The 23,672-nt window shown below is 36.3% G+C and overlaps 1 non-coding gene across 1 annotated transcript; it reads left to right on the top strand.

The window, feature by feature from the left end:
* The first annotated feature begins 1,344 nt into the window (after positions 1-1,344).
* TRNAN-GUU (transfer RNA asparagine (anticodon GUU)) lies at positions 1,345-1,416 on the top strand. Its single transcript has one exon. It is a non-coding gene; the product is annotated as a tRNA-Asn (tRNA).
* The last annotated feature ends 22,256 nt before the right edge of the window (positions 1,417-23,672 follow it).

Here is a 23,672-nt window from a genome sequence, read left to right as displayed (position 1 = left end):
TTTTTCAGCCCAAAGTAGATCTTTTTTTTTCCTGTAAATATTTCTAACTTTGAATTTTCTTGATTTTCATCCACATCCATATAATAAGTTTCATAAATGGGTCTATGTTTATAGCGTGTCTCATATCTCTTGTGTTGCATCAATTTTGTCCGAATCCTCCTTTTCCTCCCAAAAAAGGGAAGGAGAAGGATCTTCTTCAGTGGATTTCTCTTGTTCCTATTTAGTCCCCCTCGTTTATGAAGTTGTTTCTATTTCTACATTTGCTTCTTCCTCACTTTCCACCTTTTCTTTCATTTTTGAGGTTTCTTTCAGTTTCTTAGTAACAATGGGTGGTGGTATTATGCCTAAATAGTAGACACAGGTAATAAATAAGAGAATACTAAAGATTTAAACCATAGAAATTTTCAATTCTAACACAAGGTACATATTAGATCTAATAAGTACATTAGATCTAATAGAATTATTTTGCTGTATCCGGACTAATACCAACCCAACCCATTTCATGAATAAAATGTGACCAATTAACAACCAACAAGACTACTTGTTACAAATAACATCTTGTTGTTGCATTGAAACATATAGATGTTGACTAATCTGACTAACATTGAACTTGGTAAAATGAAATGATTGAATAATTGAAAAATGAGATTATTCAGGAATACACATTGAATGCTAAGATTACGCATTGAATTTTTGTTAGTAGATCCATTATCAAAAAAAGTGTTTGTTATTGTTCCATAAGAAATGAAACAAAAGATACAATAGAGCTAGGATAGTTATTGTATGAGGTCTACCCAATGCTAGATGCAGAGGCATATAATAAATCAATATGAACATCATGAGCTATCCCGTAATAAAATCAATTGTTGCTGATCTTTCTTCTCGATTCCTTCTTCTCCTTCTTCCATAATGCGAGCTTAGAGAAGGAAAAGATAAGACGACCCTATGGAGAATGTGGTCAGAAATCCATAATCGAGTCCGACCACAACGACCATATTGATTATCTTCATGCATAAGGATACTATATTATGTAGTATAAAAGATTTAAAAATCATCACAAACCTCCCTTTTTTCTTTTCTATTGCAATTTCTTGTTTATTATATGAAGATTTTTAAACTTTCCATATATATATAGCAATAGAAAGAGATAGACTAGAAACGACATCTCTTATCTCAATGACACCAAAGGGATATTAAATGAATGGAATTGGGATATGGACGGAACGAGGCATGGAATGGAGCCATTACAAAGAAGTTCTAGGAGTTACAAAGGAAGCTTCGAGCTTATATTGGTCATAGGTTGAGAATGGGAATTGAACTATATCATATCTAATCTCCTATTGTTCCTCAGTAGCTCAGTGGTAGAGCAGTCGGCTGTTTACTGACTGGTCGTAGGTTCGAATCCTACTTAGGGAGATTTGATTCATTCCGAATTAAAGAATTCAGAAGGAAAGGGTTCGCTTTGACCGTTAAGAGTAGGTAACTCATTCTCTGTGTCTTTATTTCTATTGCATTCTATCTCATCATATCACATTCTATTATGCGATATTTGAGAATCACCATCAATACCTCGGCGTAGGTCTGAGATAATCCTTTGTTCCATAGATGTACTAGCAAATGCATCAAAGATGCAGTCATCGATTTGCTTGGGAGGCCATAATTACCGCAAGCAAATATATTAATGGCAAGGAACATATTTTTGCTATGCTGCTAATACTTGTACTTTCTTAGGTATTCTGCCCCATACTGGTTGAGGAAGAATTACGAGCCATAAAACAAAAAAAAAATGTTTGATTCAGGCTTGGGGCCGGGCATATTATATTTAATTTATCCACCATTAATGATAAATAAAAAGGAAGAGTAAGGCCGTTCCATTTCGACAAAAGACCCATGCCCAAATTCCATTGCTTGGGGTCCACAATCTCGATCATGTTTTTCCCACCCCCAAAGGGAAAGGACCTTCCCTTTTTGGCTAGTTGTGGGCCAGGAAGGATACAAACCCCCGATACTGTTGTTCATAACCACATGCTCTAATCTTCTAAGCTATAGGCCCCAGCCCATCTCCACTGGATTTGTTCCTGGGAGTACCCTAAAAAAATGAACCTTTCCTTTCCCTAGTCGTTTCAGGTTAAGAATATATGAAAGAACCTCTCTCTATATAAGAACGGTGTGTTTGGAGGTGTGAAGTGGGAGAGAAGGGATTTAATCATTGGGGTTTTGAATAAGATGACCTTTTCATTTTTCATTTTTTTTTTCATATTGAAAAAATAAAATAATAAGAATGAGAGGTGTTAAGCTTTTTATCATCCTAACATCAAGCTATTTTTTCGTAGGACCTCCCCTACAATATAGTCACCACAGTAGAGTTTAACCACCAAATTCGGGATGATTGGTGTGGTTCCTCTATGCCTAGGTGATGTGATTCCGCCCGAGCCCGCTCCACCGATAACCCGCTGGGGTGCTGACTCGACACGGATGAAGACTAGGCCAATCACAAGAGCTCAAATTAAGAGATTTAAGGGCAACCTGGGAGTATTTATACAGAGGGCAATCAATCTCAACAGAGCTTGTCCATACTTGAAGATACAAAGCCTATTCGAAGCATCCAAGTGGTGGAAGCCGATACGGACCCAGGTGACGATTTTGGTACATTTTTGGAGTCCGGGAAGCATGAAATGGTTCCAATGCTTTATGGGTTCAACACATATGCCTAATAGGTCATGGAATCAAGTTAAATCAGCCTCAAATGCAATCAAAAAGGGCTTGTACGGACAGCATCAACAATTTGGCCGAATTTGCTGTATTGCTTGCTGGCTTTACTATATTTTACTGTATTAGCCTTTTCTTATTTTTTCAAGCATGGGCAACGTGTGGGACTTCATATCCAGCTTATTTGGCATCCTAAAAGCATCTAGAAGCTGATTTGAAGCTCAGAGAGGTCAAAGACTGATCAAATTCAACTTGATAAAAAAGCTAGCATTTTTAGTTTCCTAATTTGTTTTTACTTTTTATTTTAGGAAACTACCATTACTTTTTGGCTTTTATTTATTTATTTTCTGGACAAATAACTTTAGGAAGGTTTCTATTTTATTCTTTCCATTGTAAATTAATCAATTCCTAATTTAATATAAAGGAATTAATTAATCAAACTTATATTAGGAAAGGAAGTATAGTTTCGGCCAACTAGGTTTCTTTATGTGTGGTGGCCAGTTTTCTTTATGTTCTAGGGTTTTATTTCATGGATTTGTAACCTATTTAAAGGCTTAGTTATCAATAAGAATAAAACTTTGATTTAATTAAGAAAATACTTGTGAGATTAATCATCTCTTTGTTCTTTGTGAACACCTAAAATACCATTAGAGAATTGGTTGTTTTAGCTTGACTTGTCAATAGGTTTTCCGTCCCCTATTGTGGCGTCTACATTATACCAAGGTTTCTAACCATACGTTGGTTAGGGGTTGAGGTCCATTCCATTAGAACTTGAACTTAATTAAAGATCCGAGCTAATATAATATGGGTTTAGGAGCAGGTCGTCCTAGGGTCGTATCACTAGGACACCAGAGTATCGAACCATGAAGGAAGAAATGCATGAGAGAAAAGCATATTGGCTAGTGATTGTGAGGCACCAACTCTTGACTGGAGGGGACACCAAAGGCCTCTGCCCTTCCATCCCTTGGATAGATAGAGAGGGAGGGCAAAGCTTTCGGTTTTTTCATGTTGTCAATGAGTTAAACAATGGTTTTTTGGTTTTGTCAAAGTGTTGAGCAATGAAAATATGTAGCGAGTGCCTGATCGATGATTTGGTCATGTAGCAGCAAGGCTCAAGTCTACTGGTCTATTAGGATGCCTCAGCTGCATACATCACTGCACTTCCACTTGACACCTATCATAATGATAAACGACTCGTCTCTTCGTGATCTTCTTTTGAATTTTCAAAACTTCGGTCACTTCACCCCCTCAGGGGCAAAAAACCCATCGCTGTCTTAGCTGTGCTACCGGAAGCTCTAGGGAAGTCAAAATAGGAGAGCACTCATCTGGGGGTGGGCTTACTACTTAAATGCTTTTAGCAGTTATCCACTCTGCACTTGGCTACCTGGTGTTTACGGTGGGCACAATAACTATTACACCAGAGGTACATCCTTCCCGGTCCGCTCGTACTAGGGAAGGATCCTCCCAATGCTCTAATGCCCACACCAGATATAGACCGAATTGTCTCATGACATTTTGAACCCATCTCACGTACCATTTTCATGGGCGAACAACCCAACCCTTGGAACATACTACAGCCCCAGGTGGCGAAAAGCCGACATCGAAGTGCCAAACCTTCCCGTCGATGTGAGCTCTTGGGGAAAATCAGCCTGTTATCCCTAGAGTAACTTTTATCTGTTGAACAACGATCCTTCCACTCGACACTATTGGATCACTAAGGCTGACTTTCATCCCTACTTGATGGGTGGGTCTTGCAGTTAAGCTCCCTTCCCCTTTTGCACTCGAGGGCCAATCTCCGTCTGGCCCGAGAAATCTTTGAATGCCCCTGTTACCTTTTAGGAGGCCTATGCCCCATAGAAACTGTCTACCTGAGACTGTTCCTTGGCCCATAGGTCCTGACACAAGGTTTGAATTCTAGCTCTTCTAGAGTGGTATCTCACTGATGGCTCAGGCCCCTTTAGAAAGAGGCTTTCTTTGCCCTCCACCTAAGCTGCGCAGGAAAGGCCCAAAGCCAATCCCAGGGAACAGTGAAGCTTTATAGGGTATTTCTATCCAAGCACAGGTAGTCTGCATCTTCATAGACATGTCTATTTCACCGAGCCTCTCTTTAAGACAGTGCCCAGATCATTACGTCTTTCGTGCGGGTTGAAACTTACCCAACAAAGTATTTCACTACCTTAAGATCATTATAGTTACAACCCCTGTTCACCAGGGCTTCGGTCGCCAGCTCCCATGTCATCAAGTCACCAACTTCCTCAACCTTTCGGCACTACGCAGGCGTCAGCCTCCATACATGGTATTATGACTTTACGGAGAACTGTGTTTTTGGAAAACAGTCACCCGGGCCTGGTCATTGTGACCCCCTTTGTGCGGAGCCACCCCTTCTCTTGAAGTTATGAGGCTATTTATGAGTTCCTTAGAGAGAGTTGTCTTGCACCCCTAGGTATTCTCTACCTGCCCACCTATGTCAGTTTCAGGTGCAGGTACCCTTTTGTCGAAGGTCATTTTAGCTTTTCCTGAGAGTATGGCATGGGTTACTTCAGCGCCGTAGTGCTTGGTACTCGAACATTGGCTCAGGGCATTTTCTCTACCCCTTCTGACCTTGAAAAAGCAGGGGCACCTTACATCCTTGAATCGATAACATCTTTTGGCTAACCTAGCCTCCTCTGTTCTTTGGGACCAATAAGGGGTAGTATAAAATATTCACATCTTGTCCATCGACTATGCTTTTCGGCTAGATCTTAGGCCTTGACTCACCGGATACGAACCTAGGACAACCTGCACCTAAACTAGTACTATATAAGCCCGGATCTAATTATGTTCAAGTTCTAATTGTCACCTTAACCCCTAACCAACCTGTGATTAGAAACCTTGGTATAATGAAAACACCACAATAGGTGATGGATATACTATTGATAAGTCAAACTAAAACACTTATTCGCTAATGGTGTTTTAGATGTTCAAAGAGAACAAAGAGAATTCAATCTCGCAAATAAATTATGAATATTACTAAAGGTGTGTTCTTCCTAAAAAATAAGCCCTTAAATAGGCTAAGAGAAAACAAAATAAAACCCTAAAAACTAAAGGGAATATAGGCCATGCTTGTTGTTTCCTAATATGACCGAATTTTCTCTCTCCTTTCCTAATCTAATTTTGATTAATTAATTCCTTTATTTTGAATTCGGAATTAATTAATTTAAAAAGAAATAATAAAAATAATAACTTTCCTAAACTTATTTATCCAGCAAATACATAAATAAAACCAAAAAGTAATGGTAATTTCCTAAAACAAAAAGTAGAAATCAAATTAGGAAACTAAAATACTGTCTTTTTTACTAAGTTGACTTTGAAAAATCTTTGACCAATTTAAGCTCCAAATTAGCTTCCATATGCCTTTTAGGATGCCAAATAGGATTTCTATGGAGTCCCACACGTTGCCTTGCTTAGAGGAAAGAGACAAATCCAACTCAGCAAAATACAGTAAAGCAGTGGGTAATATACCAAAACCAGCCAATTTGTCATGCCATGCACAAAGCCCCTTTTTAGTTGCCTTTGAAGCTACTTGACCTGATTCCATGACCTCTTAGACATATTTATTGAACCCATGAAGCATTGGAACCATTTTATGCTGTCGGGACTCCATAAATGCACCAAAACTGCTACCTAGATCCGTATCGGCTTCCACCACTTGTATGCTCAAAATAGGCCTTGTATCTTTGGGTATGGACAAGCCCTTTTGAGAATGAATTATCCCTTGGATAAAGGCAGCAATGTTGTCCCTAAACCTCTTACCTAAGCCCTCATAATCTGATACGAACCTAGGACGACCTGCTCCTAAACCCGTATTATATTAGGCCGGATCTTAATTAAGTTCAAGTTCTAATGGAATTGACCTCAACCCCTAACCAACCTGTGGTTAGAAACCTTGGTATAATGTAGACGCCACAATAGGGGATGGAAAACCTATTCATAAGTCAAGCTAAAACAACCAATTCTCTAATGGTGTTTTAGGTGTTCTCAAAGAACAAAGAGATAATTAATCTCACAAGTATTTTCTCAATCAAATCCAAGTTTTTTCTTATTGATAACTAAGCCTTTAAATAGGCTACAAAGCCATGAAATAAAACCCTAGAATATAAAGAAAACCAGCCACCACACATAAAGAAACCTAGTTGGCTGAAACTATACTTCCTTTCCTAATATATGTTTGATTAATTAATTCCTTTATATTAAATTAGGAATTAATTAATTTACAATGGAAAGAATAAAATAAACACCTTCTTAAAGTTATTTTTCCAGAAAATAAATAAATAAAAGCAAAAACGTAATGGTAGTTTCCTAAAACAAAAAGTAAACACAAATTAGGAAACTAAAAAGGCTAGCCTTTTGATCAAGTTGACTTTGATCAATCTTTGACCTCTTTGAACCCCAAATCAGCTTCTAGATGCTTTGTAGGATGCCAAATAAGCTGAATATGAAGTCCCACACATTGCCCATGCTTGGAAAAATAAGAAAAGGCTAATACAATAAAATACAGTAAAGCCAGCAAGCAATACAGCAAATTCGGCCAAATTGTTGATGTTGTCCGTACAAGCCCTTTTTGATTGCATTTGAGGCTGATTTAACTTGATTACATGACCTCTTAGGCATATTTATTGAACCCATAAAGCATTGGAACAATTTCATGCTTCCCAGACTCCAAAAATGTACCAAAACAGTCACCCGGGTCCGTATCGGCTTCCACCACTTGGATGCTTCAAGTAGGCTTTGTATCTTCAAGTATGGACAAGCTTTGTTGAAATTGATTACCCTCTGTATAAATACTCCCAGGTTGCCCTTAAATCTCTTAATTTGAGCTATTGTGATTGGCCTAGTCTTCATCCGTGTCGAGTCAGCACCCCAGCGGGTTATCGGTGGAGCGGGCTCGGGCGGAATCACATCATTCCCCTCCTCTTCAAAAGGATTTGTCCTCAAATCAAGATCATCACCTGTAGGAAAAGGAGTTAAATCAACAACATTAAATGCAGCACTCATGTTATACTCACCCGGTAAATCAAGCTTGTAAGCATTCTTGTTATTTGGCTCCAAAACTTGAAAAGGTCCATCCATAGGCGGTATGAGCTTTGACTTTCTTTTATTAGGAAACCTTTCCTTTCGTAAGTGCAACAAAACCAATTCTCCTGGGTCAAACACTATTACAACAAAATCTAGAAATACATGCTCATTATGGTAAAAATTACACTTTTTCAAGTTAGCAAACAATATTTCCCAAATTTTCAAATTGCCACTAAGTAAAGCTCTCAACAATGCAGATAAAGTTCTATTTTAATAAAGACATCTTTAAATAAGTGTCCTTAAAATTCATGGTCAGAAATGATTTCTTATTCATAATTACTTTATTAACATCACCAAAACTAAGATAAAAATTAATATTTTTCCTTTCTTGTCTTCCTTTTCCTTTCTCACTCACTGCCATCTCACCTTCCTCACTCTCGGCTTTTGTACCAAATTTCTCACTCTTGGTTTTATTAAAATTTTTCCACACAACCTGAGTATTAGAAGACTTACCTTGGGCAGCAAGCTCACCTTTTCCCTCTTGATTGGAGGGTAGTCCACTTGGAATTTCATTTGGGAAGACATCTCCAAATTCCTTCAAAAGATAAATCATTGAACTTGGCAATTCAAGTTCTTCAAAGCTGTTTGATCATTAAAATAATTTTCTTTATAAATAATGACCAGCAAAGATTTTTTACACTCAATAACCTTATTAATATCCCCTAAACTCAAATAAAAGTTGCTGCTTGACCTTTCTTTTATTTCTTTTCCTTTTCCCCCCTTGGATTGATGCAAACCTTCGGATTTTTCTTCCTTCTCCAAGCTCTAGGGTTTGCCACTTTCTTTCCCCTCTCTTTTGGTTTTTCCTTGATCTTTCCACTCAATATGAGCCTTAGAAACCATACAATGACCAGCAATCTCATTCTTACCTTCTTAAAAGGATGGTGAAGCTGTTGGTGCCATACTTGCTTTTTCCTTGAGCTTTTCGGCTTCTCTCATTTGTTGCATTTGTAATTGGTCTTTGTAAACCTCTTTAGGAGATAATGGTTCCAGCTTGACCTTCTTTCCTTTAAACCTGAAAACAATACTATTTTCTCGACCAAAATGAGTGGCATCTTTATCAAATTGCCACGGTCTACCTAATAGTATATGTCCAGCAATCATGGTACAATATCACATAAAACTACATCCTCATATCTACCTATATTAAATTTTATTTTAGGTTGTTTATTCACTTTTATTTCATCACTATCATTAAGCGATTGTAATCTGTAAGGTTCTGGATGTTTAATAGTTATTAAGCCTAATTTATCAACTACAATGTTACTAATTACATTTGTACAACTTCAACTATCAATAATCATACTACAAATCTTACCTTGAATTTCACATCGGGTGTGGAAGATGTTCTCCCTTTGAATTTCATCCTCATATTTGTATGCAGCAAGTACTCTCCTAGAAAGCAAGTTTAATTCAGCATTGGATGCTTGCAAGGTTTCGGGTTCATCCTCCAAGTCCTTCTCCTCTTGCTTGGCTTCATCCTCACTTTCTTCACTTTCCGATTCTAGCTCGTCATTGCCCTTTAACACCATGATTCTTCTATTTGGGCATTGGCTATCAATGTGTCCTCCTCCCTGGCACTTAAAACACACAACATCATGAGTTCTAGAAGGTTTAAGATCTAATTTTACCTCATTCTTTGGTGCTTGGACAGATTCGGTTCTAGTCTCCTTCCTTGGCCAATTTGAACTTTCTTCTTTGACTTTCAGCTTTGGCTTGCTTTCATAGATGGGATTGTTCCTCAAGCCACTTGAATTGGACCTTCCACTGTTGGAAACACCTCTAAACCATGATCTTACACCCCTCCTCTTGAATTGATGCTCTAATTTAATAGCCACATGCAACATCTCCTCCAATTCCACATATTGTTGCAATTCTAGTTGATTGGCTATTTCACGATTCAAACCGCCAAGAAACCTTGCCATGGTTGCTTCCCTATCTTCATTCAAGTTCAATCTCATCATAAGCATCTCCATCTCCTTGTAATAATCCTCCACAGATCCATGTCCTTGAGATAAAGATTGAAGTCTTTGATGTAGCAACCTATGATAGTGTAATGGTACGAATCGCCTCCGCATGGCTCCTTTCATTTGTCGCCACGTAGTAATCGAGTCATCACCCACTCTCCTTCGAGTGTTTTGCTCATTAGTCCACCATTGGAGTGCATAATGGCCAAACTCCATTGCTGCCAATTTCACCTTCTTAGCCTCCGAATAATTATGGCGGTCAAATATCATCTCCATCTTTTCTTCCCACTCCAAATATGCCTCGGGATCACTTTTTCCCATGAATGGTGGGATGTTGATCTTGATATTGCTAAGATTGTCATCTGCTCCTTCCCTCCTATACCTTCCATGGCCAGTTCTCTCTTGGACAGCAAAGGTTTCATCCATGCCTTCCCTAAAGTCTCCACCGAAATTCTCCTCCTCAAATTCCTCTATCGGTCTCTCACGACCTCCTCGTCCTCGACCTCATCCTCCATGGAATTCTTGCCTATTTCTTGTGTTCGGCATTTCTTGTAAGGCTTTTAGCCTTCCCATTCTTTGATTCACATGCTCAACTTGAGCACTAACCCGCTGTATTGACTTCAAAACAGCTCTCATGTCCGCTTGGTCTCCATTCCCGATAGCTCGGGCATCGCTACGGACTCTTCTTCATTGATCCTCAAGGGTGGATCTTCTCTTCTCATTATTGATTCTGTCATGTTAGTATAATAATGCAATAGAAATAAACTAGGACCTTACAATTTCACTCCCTTACGTGTTTCACTCAAATAAGGATTCGACACTCGTGTTTGCACACTTGTTTCGACTTACCCTCTTTTAAGCTCAAACACTCTTGCCTTTTTCCACTCAATGAATTATCTCAAAGTTCTAATTAAAACACCCATAAAATAGCAATTAGATCACTAGTATGTTTTAATTAAACTTATCAACAAAACAGTAAGCAAAAATAAACAAATACCGAATGGAATGAAGATACCTATTTTCGGTTTTTCTAGACAAAATAAATCAAATTAATGAGAAAATTTTGGAATTTTGAAGAACTGGACCAGATGGTAATAGATTATGAGTTCAAGAATAAAATTATAGAAAAAGAAATTCAAATATGAACAAGAATCAAAGAGAACAAAAATATGGAAAAGTTGTTGGTTGTTGTTCTTTGTAATTCAAGTTTTGTATCAATTCCTTTAACTAATTTTAATCCAAATAATTTAAGCACCCAAAATCCAAATATCCAGCAGCAAAAATAATTCCCCAGAAACTCAAATATTGAGTAAATAAGCAAAAAATCAGCAGCTCCAACAAATTTCCAGCAAACAAATCAAACTCCAACAAACCGAAATATTTTTCTCTTTTTTTTTTATTTTTTTTTATTCGGCTTTACCTCTTCTTTTTTATTTTTATTTTTTTCACTCACAGAACATAAACAACTGCAGTAGCAAGAATAATTACCAAAATTGCAATTCCAACTCCAAAACAAACACCACACCTGTGACCTCCAAATAAACACAAATGTGCAGTTTTTTTTTTCTTTTAAATGTTGCCGCAAACTCTTATTTTTTTCTTTTTTTTTTATTTTTTTTAAATATATGAATGCAAATATTTAAGACTGAAACAGCAAAGAAAATCAAGAATAACCAAATTAAAAGAACAATGATGAAAAACAACCAACAAACTAGGAAACAGAAATACGATAAAACTAGGAAATCCTAATTCAACTAGGAATGAATTTTTATTTTTTTTTTAAGATGCAGAACGTGTATGGGATGAATGCAACCTTAACCTAATGCTAAAATTGCAAAATAATACAAAATCAAATAAAACAAATAAAGATAGATCAAACCTGAACAAAATTTAGCTCTGATACCAAATGATACGAACCTAGGACGACCTGCTCCTAAACCCGTATTATATTAGCCCGGATATTAATTAACTTCAAGTTCTAATGGAATTGACCTCAACCCCTAACCAACCTATGGTTAGAAACCTTGGTATAATGTAGACGCCACAATAGGGGATGGAAAACCTATTCATAAGTCAAGCTTAAACAACCAATTCTCTAATGGTGTTTTAGGTGCTCTCAAAGAACAAAGAGATAATTAATCTCGCAAGTATTTTCTCAATCAAATCCAAGTTTTTTCTTATTGATAACTAAGCCTTTAAATAGGCTACAAAGCCATGAAATAAAACCCTAGAACATAAAGAAAACCAGCCACCACACATAAAGAAACCTAGTTGGCTGAAACTATACTTCCTTTCCTAATCTAAGTTTGATTAATTAATTCCTTTATATTAAATTAGGAATTAATTAATTTACAATGGAAAGAATAAAATAAAAACCTTCCTAAAGTTATTTTTCCAGAAAATAAATAAATAAAAGCAAAAAAGTAATGGTAGTTTCCTAAAACAAAAAGTAAAAACAAATTAGGAAACTAAAAAGGCTAGCCTTTTGATCAAGTTGACTTTGATCAATCTTTGACCTCTTTGAACCCCAAATCAGCTTCTAGATGCTTTTTAGGATGCCAAATAAGCTGAATATTAAGTCCCACACGTTGCCCATGCTTGGAAAAATAAGAAAAGGCTAATACAGTAAAATACAATAAAGTCAGCAAGCAATACAGCAAATTCGGCCAAATTGTTGATGCTGTCTGTACAAGCCCTTTTTGATTGCATTTGAGGCTGATTTAACTTCATTCCATGACCTCTTAGGCATATGTATTGAACAAATAAAGCATTGGAACCATTTCATGCTTCTCGGACTCCAAAAATGTACCAAAACAGTCACCCGGGTCCGTATCGGCTTCCACCACTTGGATGCTTCGAGTAGGCTTTGTATCTTCAAGTATGGACAAGCTCTGTTGAAATTGATTACCCTCTGTATAAATACTCCCAGGTTGCCCTTAAATCTCTTAATTTGAGCTCTTATGATTGGCCTAGTCTTCATCCATGTCGAGTCAGCACCCCAGCGGGTTATCGGTGGAGAGGGCTCGGGCGGAATCACATCATAATCGGCCTGGTCTTCATCTGTATCGGGTCAGCACCCCAGCGGGTTGTTGGTTGTGCCGGTACTTGCAGATTCGCATCATTCACCTCCTTTTGAAAATGATTTTCCGTCAAATCAAAATCATCACCTGCATCAAAAGGAGACAAATCAGCAACATTAAATGTAGCACTGACATTATACTCACCCGGCATATCAATTTTGTAAGGTCCCTCTCCACGCGGCATAAGCTTGGACTTCTTTTGCTCGGGAAATATCTCCTCTCTTAGGTGCAACCAAACCCAATCTCCAAGTTCAAAAACACCTTGTTTTTGGCTGTTGATTAGAATTCCTTGCATGTTGCTCGGTCCTCCTCTCAATATTTGCATTAGTCTTTTCATGAATCTGCTTCACAAAATCAGCTTTTTGTTTTCCATCTGGATTAGCACGTTCACTTAAAGGTAAAGGTGTTAAATCTAATGGAGTTGAAGGATTAAACCCATAAACAATTTCAAAAGGATTAAATTTAGTCACTGAATGCAAAGACCTATTATAAGCAAATTCAACATGTGGTAAACATTCCTCCCAAGTTCTTAAATTTCTACTAATTAATGCTCTCAACAATGTAGATAAAGGTCTATTCACTACTTCGGTTTGTCCATTAGTTTGTGGATGATAAGTGGTTGAAAATAAAAGCTTAGTACCTAACTTAGCCCACAAAGTTTTCCAAAAATAACTTAAGAATTTAGCATTCCTATTCGAAACAATAGTTCTAGGCATTCCATGCAATCTTATAATTTTTTTGAAAAATAAGTTAGCAACAGTAGATGCATCATAGTTTTATTACATGCAATAAAATGTCCCATCTTAGAAAATCTATCCACAACAACAAATATTGAATCCTTACCTGTCTTTAACCTAGGCAAACCAAGAATAAAATCCATAGACAAATCTACCCAATGATAGGAAGGAATCGGCAAAGGATGGTACAACCCGCGTAGTTTTAATGTGGATTTGGTCTTTCAGCATTTCAACCATCTTTCACATATTTTCTCAACATCCCTCTTTATGTTAGGCCAATAAAAATATTCTTGAAGTGAGGATAAATTTTTAAAAATACCAAAATGACCCATTAAACCACCCCCATGACCTTCCCGAACTAGTAACTCTCTAATGCTACAATTAGGCACACAAAGTTTGTTTTCTCTAAAAAAATACCCCTCAAATATGTAAAATTTATTAAATCCATGTTTCAAACAGTTCTAAATATTTGTCCAAAGTCATTATCATGCTCATAAAGCTCCTTCAATTATTCAAATCCAAGCAATCCAGCATTTAAGGTAGAAAAGAATACATACATTCGGGATAACACATCGGCAACCACATTTTCCTTACCTTTATTGTAGCAAATCACATATGGAAAGGTCTCAATAAATTCAATCCACTTGGCATGCCTTTGGTTGAGCTTTCCTTGACCTTTAATATGCTTAAAAGAATCATGATCCGTATGAATCATAAATTCTTTTGGCATGAGATAGTGCTGTGACGTTTCCAAAGCCCTTACTAAAGCATACATCTCCTTGTGATATGTCGAGTAGTTTAGTGCAGCTCCATTTAATTTCTCACTAGAGTAGGCTATGGGTCTTCCTTGTATTAAAACAGCTCGAATACCTACACTCGAAGCATCACACTCAATTTCAAAAATCCTTGAAAAATTTGGCAAAACTAGTAAAGGTGCATTGCATAATTTTTCTCTCAACAAATTATAAGATTTTTCTTGTACTTCCCCCCATTTAAAGCCAACATTCTTCTTTACAACTTCATTCAAAGGTGCTGCGATGGTGCTAAAGTCCTTGACAAATCTTTGATAGAAACTTGCCAAACCATGAAATCTCCTCACTTAAGTGACAGAAGTTGGTGTCAACCACTCCTTGATTGCTTGAACTTTAGATTGATCAACTTCAATTCCTGTAGCGTTTACTACAAATCTTAGAAAGCTCATCTTTGTAAAAATCACACTTTTTATGCAAGCAAATAGCCTATCTTTCCTAATTATATTTAAAACTTGCCTAAGATGTTCTATATGCTCATCTAAGTTTCGACTATATACTAAAATATCATCAAAGTACATAACCATAAGTTTAAAAATAAATGGACGTATAACATGATGCATAAGCCTCATGACTGTACTAGGTGCATTAGTTAAACCAAAAGGCATGATAACCATTCATACAGCCCATATTTAGTCTTAAATGTGGTCTTCCATTCATCACCTTCTTTCATCCTAATTTGATGATATCCACTCCTAAGATCAATTTTAGTAAACATGCAAGCACCATTCAATTCATCAAGCATATCATCTAATCTAGGAATTGGATGTCTATATTTAATGGTGATATTATTTATAGCCCTACAATTAACACACATTCTCCAAAAACCATCTTTTTTAGGCACTAATAAAAGAAGAATAGCACATGGACTCATACTCTCACGAATGTAACCTTTATCAAGTAACTCACTTACCTGCATTTGTAGCTCCTTTGTTTCTTCAAGATTGCTTCTATATGTAGGTCTATTAGGTATGGAAGCCCCTGGAACAAAGTCAGTTTGATGTTCAATCCCTCTAATAGGTGGTAATCCATTTGGAATTTCATCTGGAAATACATCTCCAAAATCTTGTAAAAGAGAAAGTATTGAACTTGGCAATTCAAGTTCTTCAAAGTTAGCTTGATCATTAAAATAACTATCTTTATAAGTCATGACCAGTAATGGTTTCTTACTCAAGATAGCTTTATTAACATCCCCAAGACTCAAAAAAAAATTTTATTTTTCCTTTCTTTTCCTTTCTCCCTCTCGGCCACCATACACCTTTCCTTTCTCTTGGGTTCCTCACTATGGCTCTCAAGTTTCTCTATTTTTCTTACTCCACTTTTAGGTTTCTCATGGTTGTCCCACTCAATTTTTGTTTTAGAATGCTTACCTTGGATAACAAGCTTGGAATTACCTTCTTGGATGGATGGTGAAGCCGTTGGTGCCATACTAGTTTTCTCCTTGAGTTTTTTAATCTCCCTCCTTTGTTGTATCTGTAATTGGTCTCTATACATTTCCTTGGGAGTCAATGGCTCTAGCTTGACCTTCTTATCTTTAAATATAAAAACAATACAATTCTCTCGACCATAATGAGTAGCATCTTTATCAAATTGCCATGGTCTACCTAATAAAATATGTCTGGCATGCATAGGTACAACATCACACAAAACTACATCCACATATTTATTTATGCTAAATTTTACCTTAGCTTGTTTATTCACTTTCAGTTCACCACTACCATTAAGCCATGGTTTATATGGTTCAGGATGTTTAATAGTTGTCAAGCCTAATTTATCAACTACAATGTTACTAATTACATTTGTATAACTTCCACTATCAATTATCATACTACAAATCTTACCTTGAATTTCACATTGGGTGCGAAAGATGTTTTCCCTTTGAACTTGATCCTCATCCTTGATACAGCAAGTACTCACCTAGAAACGAAGTTTAATTTTGCATTGGGTGCATGTAATGTCTCGGCTTCATCTTCAAGTTCTTCCTCTCCTTGTTTGGTTTCACACTCACTTTCGTCACTTTCCGATTCTAGCTCACCATTACCCTTTATCACCATGATTCTTCTATTCGGGCATTGGCTAGCGATGTGTCCTTGTCCCTAGCAATTAAAACAAACAATTTCTCTAGGTCTTGAAGGTTTAGGATCAGATTTTACCTTATTCTTTGGTGCTTGGACAGATTCAGTTCTAGCCTCTCTTTTTGGCTGATTTGAACTTTCTTCTCCAACTTTTGGATTTGGCTTGTTTTCAAAGGTAGGATTGTTTCTCCAGCCACTTGGATTCGATCTTCCACTGTTAGAAACACCTCCAAACCATGAGCCTACACCCCTCCTCTTGAATTGATGCAATAATTTAATAGCCATATGAAACATCTCCTCTAATTCCACATATTGTTACAATTCTAGTTGATTGGCTATTTCACGATTCAAACCACCAAGAAACCTTGCCATGGTTGCTTCTCTATCTTCATTCACCCTTAACCTCATCATAAGCATCTCCATCTCGTTGTAATAATCCTCCATGGACCTACTTCCTTGAGATAAAGATTGAAGCCTTTGATGCAGCAACCTATGATAATGTGATGGTACAAATTGCTTCCTCATGGCTCCTTTCATTTGTCACCATGTAGTGATCAATTCATCACCTACTCTCCTTCGGGTGTTTTACTCATTAGTCCACCATTGGAGTGCATAATGTCCAAACACCATTGCTACCAATTTAACTTTCTTGGCCTCCGAATAGTTATGACAATCAAAAATCATCTCCATTCGCTCCTCCCATTCCAAGTAAACCTTTGGGTCACTTTTCCCCGTGAAAGGTGGTATGTTTACCTTGATGTTGCCAAGATCACTATCTACCTCCTCTCTCCTATGCCTCCCATGGCCTAGCCTCTCTTGGACAGCAAGTGTTTCATCCATTCCTTCCTCGAAATCATCTCTAAAATTTTCCTCTTCAAATTCCTCTCTAGGTCATCCATGACCTCCTCGACCTCAACCTCCATGGAACCCTTGCCTTCAATCGGCCTACGATGAGATGTTTCTATTCTATCCATCCTTTGATTTATGTGGTCAAATTGAGCATTCATCCGCTGCAATTGTTCCATGATAGCCCTCATGTCCATTTAATCACTATTCCTCATAGCTTGAGAATCACCATGGAGTCCTACGGATTCTTCTTTATTAATTCTTAGTGGTGGATCTCCCCTTGTCAACCTTGATTCTGCCATGTTAGTATGAATAACACAAAAAATAAAATAGGACCTCACCAAGCTCACTCCCTCACGTGTTTCACTCGAATAAGGACTCGACGCACACTAGTTTTGGCTTTTCCCCTCTTTTATGCTAACACACTCTTGCCTTTTTCCACTCAAAGAATTATCTCAAAGTTCTAATTGAAACATGCATGAAACAGCAATTAGATTACAAGTACGTTTTAATTAAAGTTATCAACAAAATAGTAGCAAAAAGCAAGCAATACCGAATGAATTTAAGGTACCTAAATTTCAGCTTTTTACACAAAATGAGGCAAATTACAAGAAAATTTTGGAATCAATAAGAACTGGACTATATGTAAGAAATTAAAGATTTAAGAATAAAAATTTAGAAAAATAATTTCAAACACGAACAAGAATCAATTCGAACAAAATTAAAGAATAGTGTTGGTTGTTGTTCTTATAATTCAAGTTTTGTATCAAGTACTTTAACTAATTTAATCCAAGTAATTTAAGCACACAAACATTCAAATATGCAGCAACAAAAATAACTCTCCAGAAACTCCAAATATTGAACAAATAATTAACAAAACAGCAGCTTCAAGAAATTTCCAACAACAACTTTCAACACCAAATTCAATAAACTGAAATTTTTTTTTATTCGGCTTTTTCTTCTTCTTTTTTTTTTTTTTTTTTAACTCACAGAACATAACACAACTGCAGTATCAAGAATCAACACAAAAACTGTAATTCCAACACCAATCAATCACCAAACCCGTGACCTCCAAAACAAAATAAAATTATGCATTTTCTTTTATATGTTGCCTCAAACACACTCTTTTTGTTTTTTTGTTTTTTTTTAATACATGAATGAAAATATTTAGGACTAACAAAGCAAAGGAAAATCAACAAAAACCAAAATTAACAAGAACAATGATGAAAAAAAACCAACAAACTAGGAAACAAAAATACAGTAAAACAAGGAAATCCAAACTTAAGTAGGAATGGATTTATTTTTTTTAAGATGCAGAATGTGTATGATGATAGAACCAACCTTAACCTAATGCTAAAATTGCAGATTAATACAAAAAAAATATAAATCAAATAAAGATAGATCAAACCTGAAAAAAAATTTGGCTCTGATACCAAATCATACAAACCTAGGATCACCTGCACCTAAACCTGTATTATATTAGCTTGGAACTAATTATGTTCAAGTTCTAATGGTCACATTAACCCCTAACCAAGGTATAATGAAATTGTGGTATAATGAAAATGGTACAATAGGTGACGGATATCCTATTGATAAGTTAAACTAAAATACTCATTCACTAATGGTGTTCTAGGTGTTCAAGGAGAACAAAGGGAATTCAATCTCACAAATAAATTCTGCATATTATTAAAGGTATGTTCTTCCTAAAAAATAAGTCCTTAAATAGGCTAAGAGAAAATAAAATAAAGCCCTAAAAACTAAAGGGAAAACCGACCATGCTTGTTGTTTCTTAATGTGACCGAATTTTCTCTTTCCTTTCCCAATCTAACTTTGATCAATTAATTTCTTTATTTTGAATTAGGAATTAATTAATTTACCAAAAAATAATAAAAATAATAACATTCCTAAACTTATTTGTCGAGAAAAAAACAAATAAAAACCAAAAAATAATGGTAATTTCCTTAAAAAAAAGTATAAATTAAATTAGGAAACTAAAATGCTATCTTTTTTACTAAGTTGACTTTGACAAATTTAAGCTCCAAATTAGCTTCCATGTGCTTTTTAGGATGCCAAATAGGATTTCCATGGAGTCTCACATGTTTCTCTTGCTTGGAGGAAAGAGAACAAGCCAACTCAGCAAAATATAGTAAAGTCAGCGGGTAATATAGCAAAACAGGCCAATTTGTCATGCCATGCGCACAACCCCTTTTTTGTTGCCTTTGAAGCTTCCTTGACTTGATTTCATGACCTCTTATACATATGTATTGAATCCATGAAGCATTGGAACCATTTCATGCTGCCCGGACTCGATAAATGCACCAAAACTGTTACCAAGGTCCATATCGGCTTCCACACTTGTATGCTCAAAACAGGCCCTGTGTCTTTGGGTATGGACAAGCCCTTTTGAGAATGAATTACCCCCTGGATAAAGGTATTAAGGTTGTCCTTAAATCTCTTAGCTTGATCCCTAGTGATCAGCCCAATCTTCATCTGTATCGGGTCAGCACCCCAGTGGGTTATGGGTTGTGCGGGCACGGGTGGATTCTCATCGTCATCCTCTGTGGACGTACCTTGCAGAGGAACCCTTATATTTTTGGGGCATTGGATTCTCACCAATGTTTTTGTTACTCAAGCCAACATTCTCACTTCTACTTCGTTTACCACTGCTTGGCCGAATGCTTCCCTCTATGTGGAACGCTCCCCTACCGATGCATTTTTACATCCCACAGCTTCGGCAGATCGCTTGGCCCCATTAATCTTTTGTGTAAGAGCATTCAATTAGTGAGCTATTATGCATTCTTTCAAAGGTGGCTACTTTTAGGCAATCCTTTTGGCTGTCTCTACACCCCTACCTTCTTTATCACTGAGCGATCATTTAAGGGCCTTAGCTGGTGATCCAGGTTGTTTCCCTCTCGACGATGAAGCTTATCCCCCATTGTCTCACCGGTCGACCTTAACCCCTCTTATTTTGAGATCATATCTAGTATTCAGAGTTTGCCTCGATTTGGTACCATTCTCACAGTTCGCACCGAAACAGTGTTGTACCCCTATATGTCTAGTCAACTGCTGCGCCTCAACGCATTCCGGGGAGAACCAACTAGCTCTGGGTTCGAGAGGCATTTCACCTCTAACCACAACTCATCCACTGATTCTTCAACATGAGTCAATTTAGACCTCCACTTAGTGATGCGAATCCACCCGAGACTGTTCGACCGACAACCCGCTGGGTGCTGACCCAATACAAATGAAGGTGGGACCGATCACTAGGGCCCAAGCCAAGAAGTTCAAGGAAAATCTTGCTGTCTTCATACAAGAAATAAGTCATAGTCAAGAAGGGTTGCCCATATCTAAAGAACCAAGGCCTGTTTTACTCATACAAGCAATAGAAGCCGATACGGACCTGGGTGACGGTTTTGGTACATTTTTGGAGTTCGAGAAGCATGAAATGGTTCCAATGATTTATGGGTTCAATACATATCCCTAAGAGGTCATGGAATCAAGTTAAAGCAGCCTCAAATGCAATCAAAAAGGGCTTGTACGGACAGCATCAACAATTTGGCCGAATTTGTTGTATTGCTTGCTGGCTTTACTGTATTTTTCTGTATTAGCCTTTTCTTATTTTTCCAAGCATGGGCAACGTGTGGGACTTCATATTCAGCTTATTTGGCATCCTAAAAAGCATCTAGAAGCTGATTTGAAGCTCAAAGAGGTCAAAGATTGATCAAATTCAACTTGATAAAAAAGCTAGCATTTTTAGTTTCCTAATTTGTTTTTACTTTTTGTTTTAGGAAACTACCATTACTTTTAGGTTTTTATTTATTTATTTTCAGGATAAATAACTTTAGGAAGGTTTTTATTTTATTATTTCCATTGTACATTAATTAATTCCTAATTCAAAATAAAGGAATTAATTAATCAAATTTAGTTTAGGAAACTTAGTTTAGGACATATTAGAATTCGGTCAAGTTTCCTAATTCCTATAGGAGTCTGGTTTTGAATTAATTTTTTAGGGTTTTTTTCTTTGTAATCTTAGCCTATTTAAAGGCTTATTTTTCAATATGAATACAACTTTGATTTGATTGAGAAATTTCTAGTGAGATTAATTATCTCTTTGCTATTTGAGAACACCTAAAACTCCATTAGAGAATTGGTTGTTTTAGCTTGACTTATCAATAGGTTTTCCATCCCCTATTGTGGCGTCTACATTATGCCGAGGTTTCTAACCACAGGTTGGTTAGGGGTTGAGGTCCATTCCATTAGAACTTGAACTTAATTAAAGATCCGGGCTAATATAATACGGGCTTAGGAGCAAGTCGTCCTAGCTTCGTATCACTTAGTTTCACCCAAGCTTCATCCTGGTCATGGCTAGATCACCCAGGTTTGGGTCCATAAGCAATGACAATTGCCCTATGAAGACTCGCTTTCGCTACGGCTTCGGTGGGTTCCCTTGACTAAGCCACTCGCTTTCAAATTGTTTCTCATTATTAAGAAAAGGTAACAAAGATAAAATACGAGCTTGTTTTATAGCAATGGTAATTAATCGTTGTTGTTTTAAAGTCAACTTATTCACTTGTATAGATAATATTTTTCCTTGTTCACTAATAAATCGACTTATTAAACCCGTGTTTTGATAATCAATTCGATCCCCCGATTGGATCCAGGACAAATGCCAATGAAACGATCGCATGGATTTAAGAAAGAATCGCTTGGATTTACCCATGGTTTGTTTATTCGTTATCCCGAAAATCCTACTCCTATTTCAATCGAATCAAAACAAAAACTATTAAAAATGATTTAGAATTAATTAATAATTAGGATTTGTTTATATTTAATATATGTTATAGAAATGGTTATGTTATATATAGTATGTCATTTTTCACCTTCCTTGGATTGGAAGGCTGGCACGAAGGCAATTAGTTCAATCTATTTCTTTATTTCACTGTGAATCTTGTGTTTGTAACAAAAGGTATAGAATTTTCTCAATTCCAATCGACCAGGCATATTATGTCGATTCTTTTGAGTAATATATCTGGAAATGGCCATTGATTTTTTATTAACATGATTTCAAACACAAACGGTACATTCCAAAATAACCATTACTCATACATCCTTACCCTTGGCCATGAACCTCCTTTGGGTTTTTGACTGACTTCATTTTTCTATTTTCCAATCTGAAGGGAAGAAGAAAGGAACGAAAAAAAAAAAATGAAATAGAAGTTGCTAACTCGAAATAAAATTATGAAAGATTTCCTTTCAATTTTAATCAATCAATAATTACTATAATAATCATAAGAAATATAATGATTTCTAACAATATTTAATTTACACTTTATAATAAATACAAACCGCTGTACAGTATTTCATTTAAGTATCTTGTATGATATTGTTGCTATAGCGATCACATTTCTTTTTATTTAAAAAAAAAAAGAAGAGGAGAGGGATTAGTCACATATATTTGATTGTATCTCTAATCTTCTTCACACCCCCCCCCCCCCCAACCCCCCAATCTCACTGACTACAATGAAAAAAAAAAGAAGGAAATATCAACACATCCAAAAATAAATGATTGATCTTTATCAATAAACCCGCTAAAGACCTGAACCATAGAGTACTTGCTATCGGTGCCACAGAGAGGTATGTTTATAGATCTCGCATTGAAAATCCTTATTCTTTATTAGCTAATGTAATTTTATTCTAAAATGTATTACATAATGGTAATACATATATGACCCAATGTGTATATTTAGTTAACGATTGGCCACTTAGATTTGTACGTAGAATCCCTAATTCAAATTGAAATGTACAACTTGACTTGAAATGTACAAGGATTCAGTACAATAGATAGTCAATATTCCTTTTCTTAAAACAAAAAAAAAAAAAGCCTTTTTACATCTACCTGAGAATTCCCAAAAAATATTCATTTCTTGTTTTTTTACTTTAGGCCGGATTTTATCGTTATTTAATACGTATATAATATAAGTCTTTTATTATTATATGATATATGATATATGAGACAAAAAAGAAGAAATAGCAAGATATTTTATGTATATTAATGGAAGAAATAAAGATGTAGAAAACAAGACAGAGATTCTCTACAATGACACTGTAGGCCAATTGAAAGGAATGTAGCACAGCTTGATAGTGTGTTCATTTTGGGTACAAAATGTCATGGGTTCAAATCATGTCATCCTTACCTATTACTTATGGGCAGTAATGAGGGATCAATTGAAATTGATTAATATTGGATATACAAAACCAATCTTTAATTTTATTATATTTTTTTATGATAGTATATACATGCAAGATAAATTGGGTCACAAAATTATTTTTGTGA

The sequence above is a fragment of the Ziziphus jujuba genome, chromosome 11, assembly GCF_031755915.1.
Source record: "Ziziphus jujuba cultivar Dongzao chromosome 11, ASM3175591v1".
Lineage (NCBI taxonomy): Eukaryota > Viridiplantae > Streptophyta > Magnoliopsida > Rosales > Rhamnaceae > Ziziphus > Ziziphus jujuba.
Note: the sequence above shows the minus strand (reverse complement) of the source record. Positions and strands in the feature narration are given on the sequence as shown.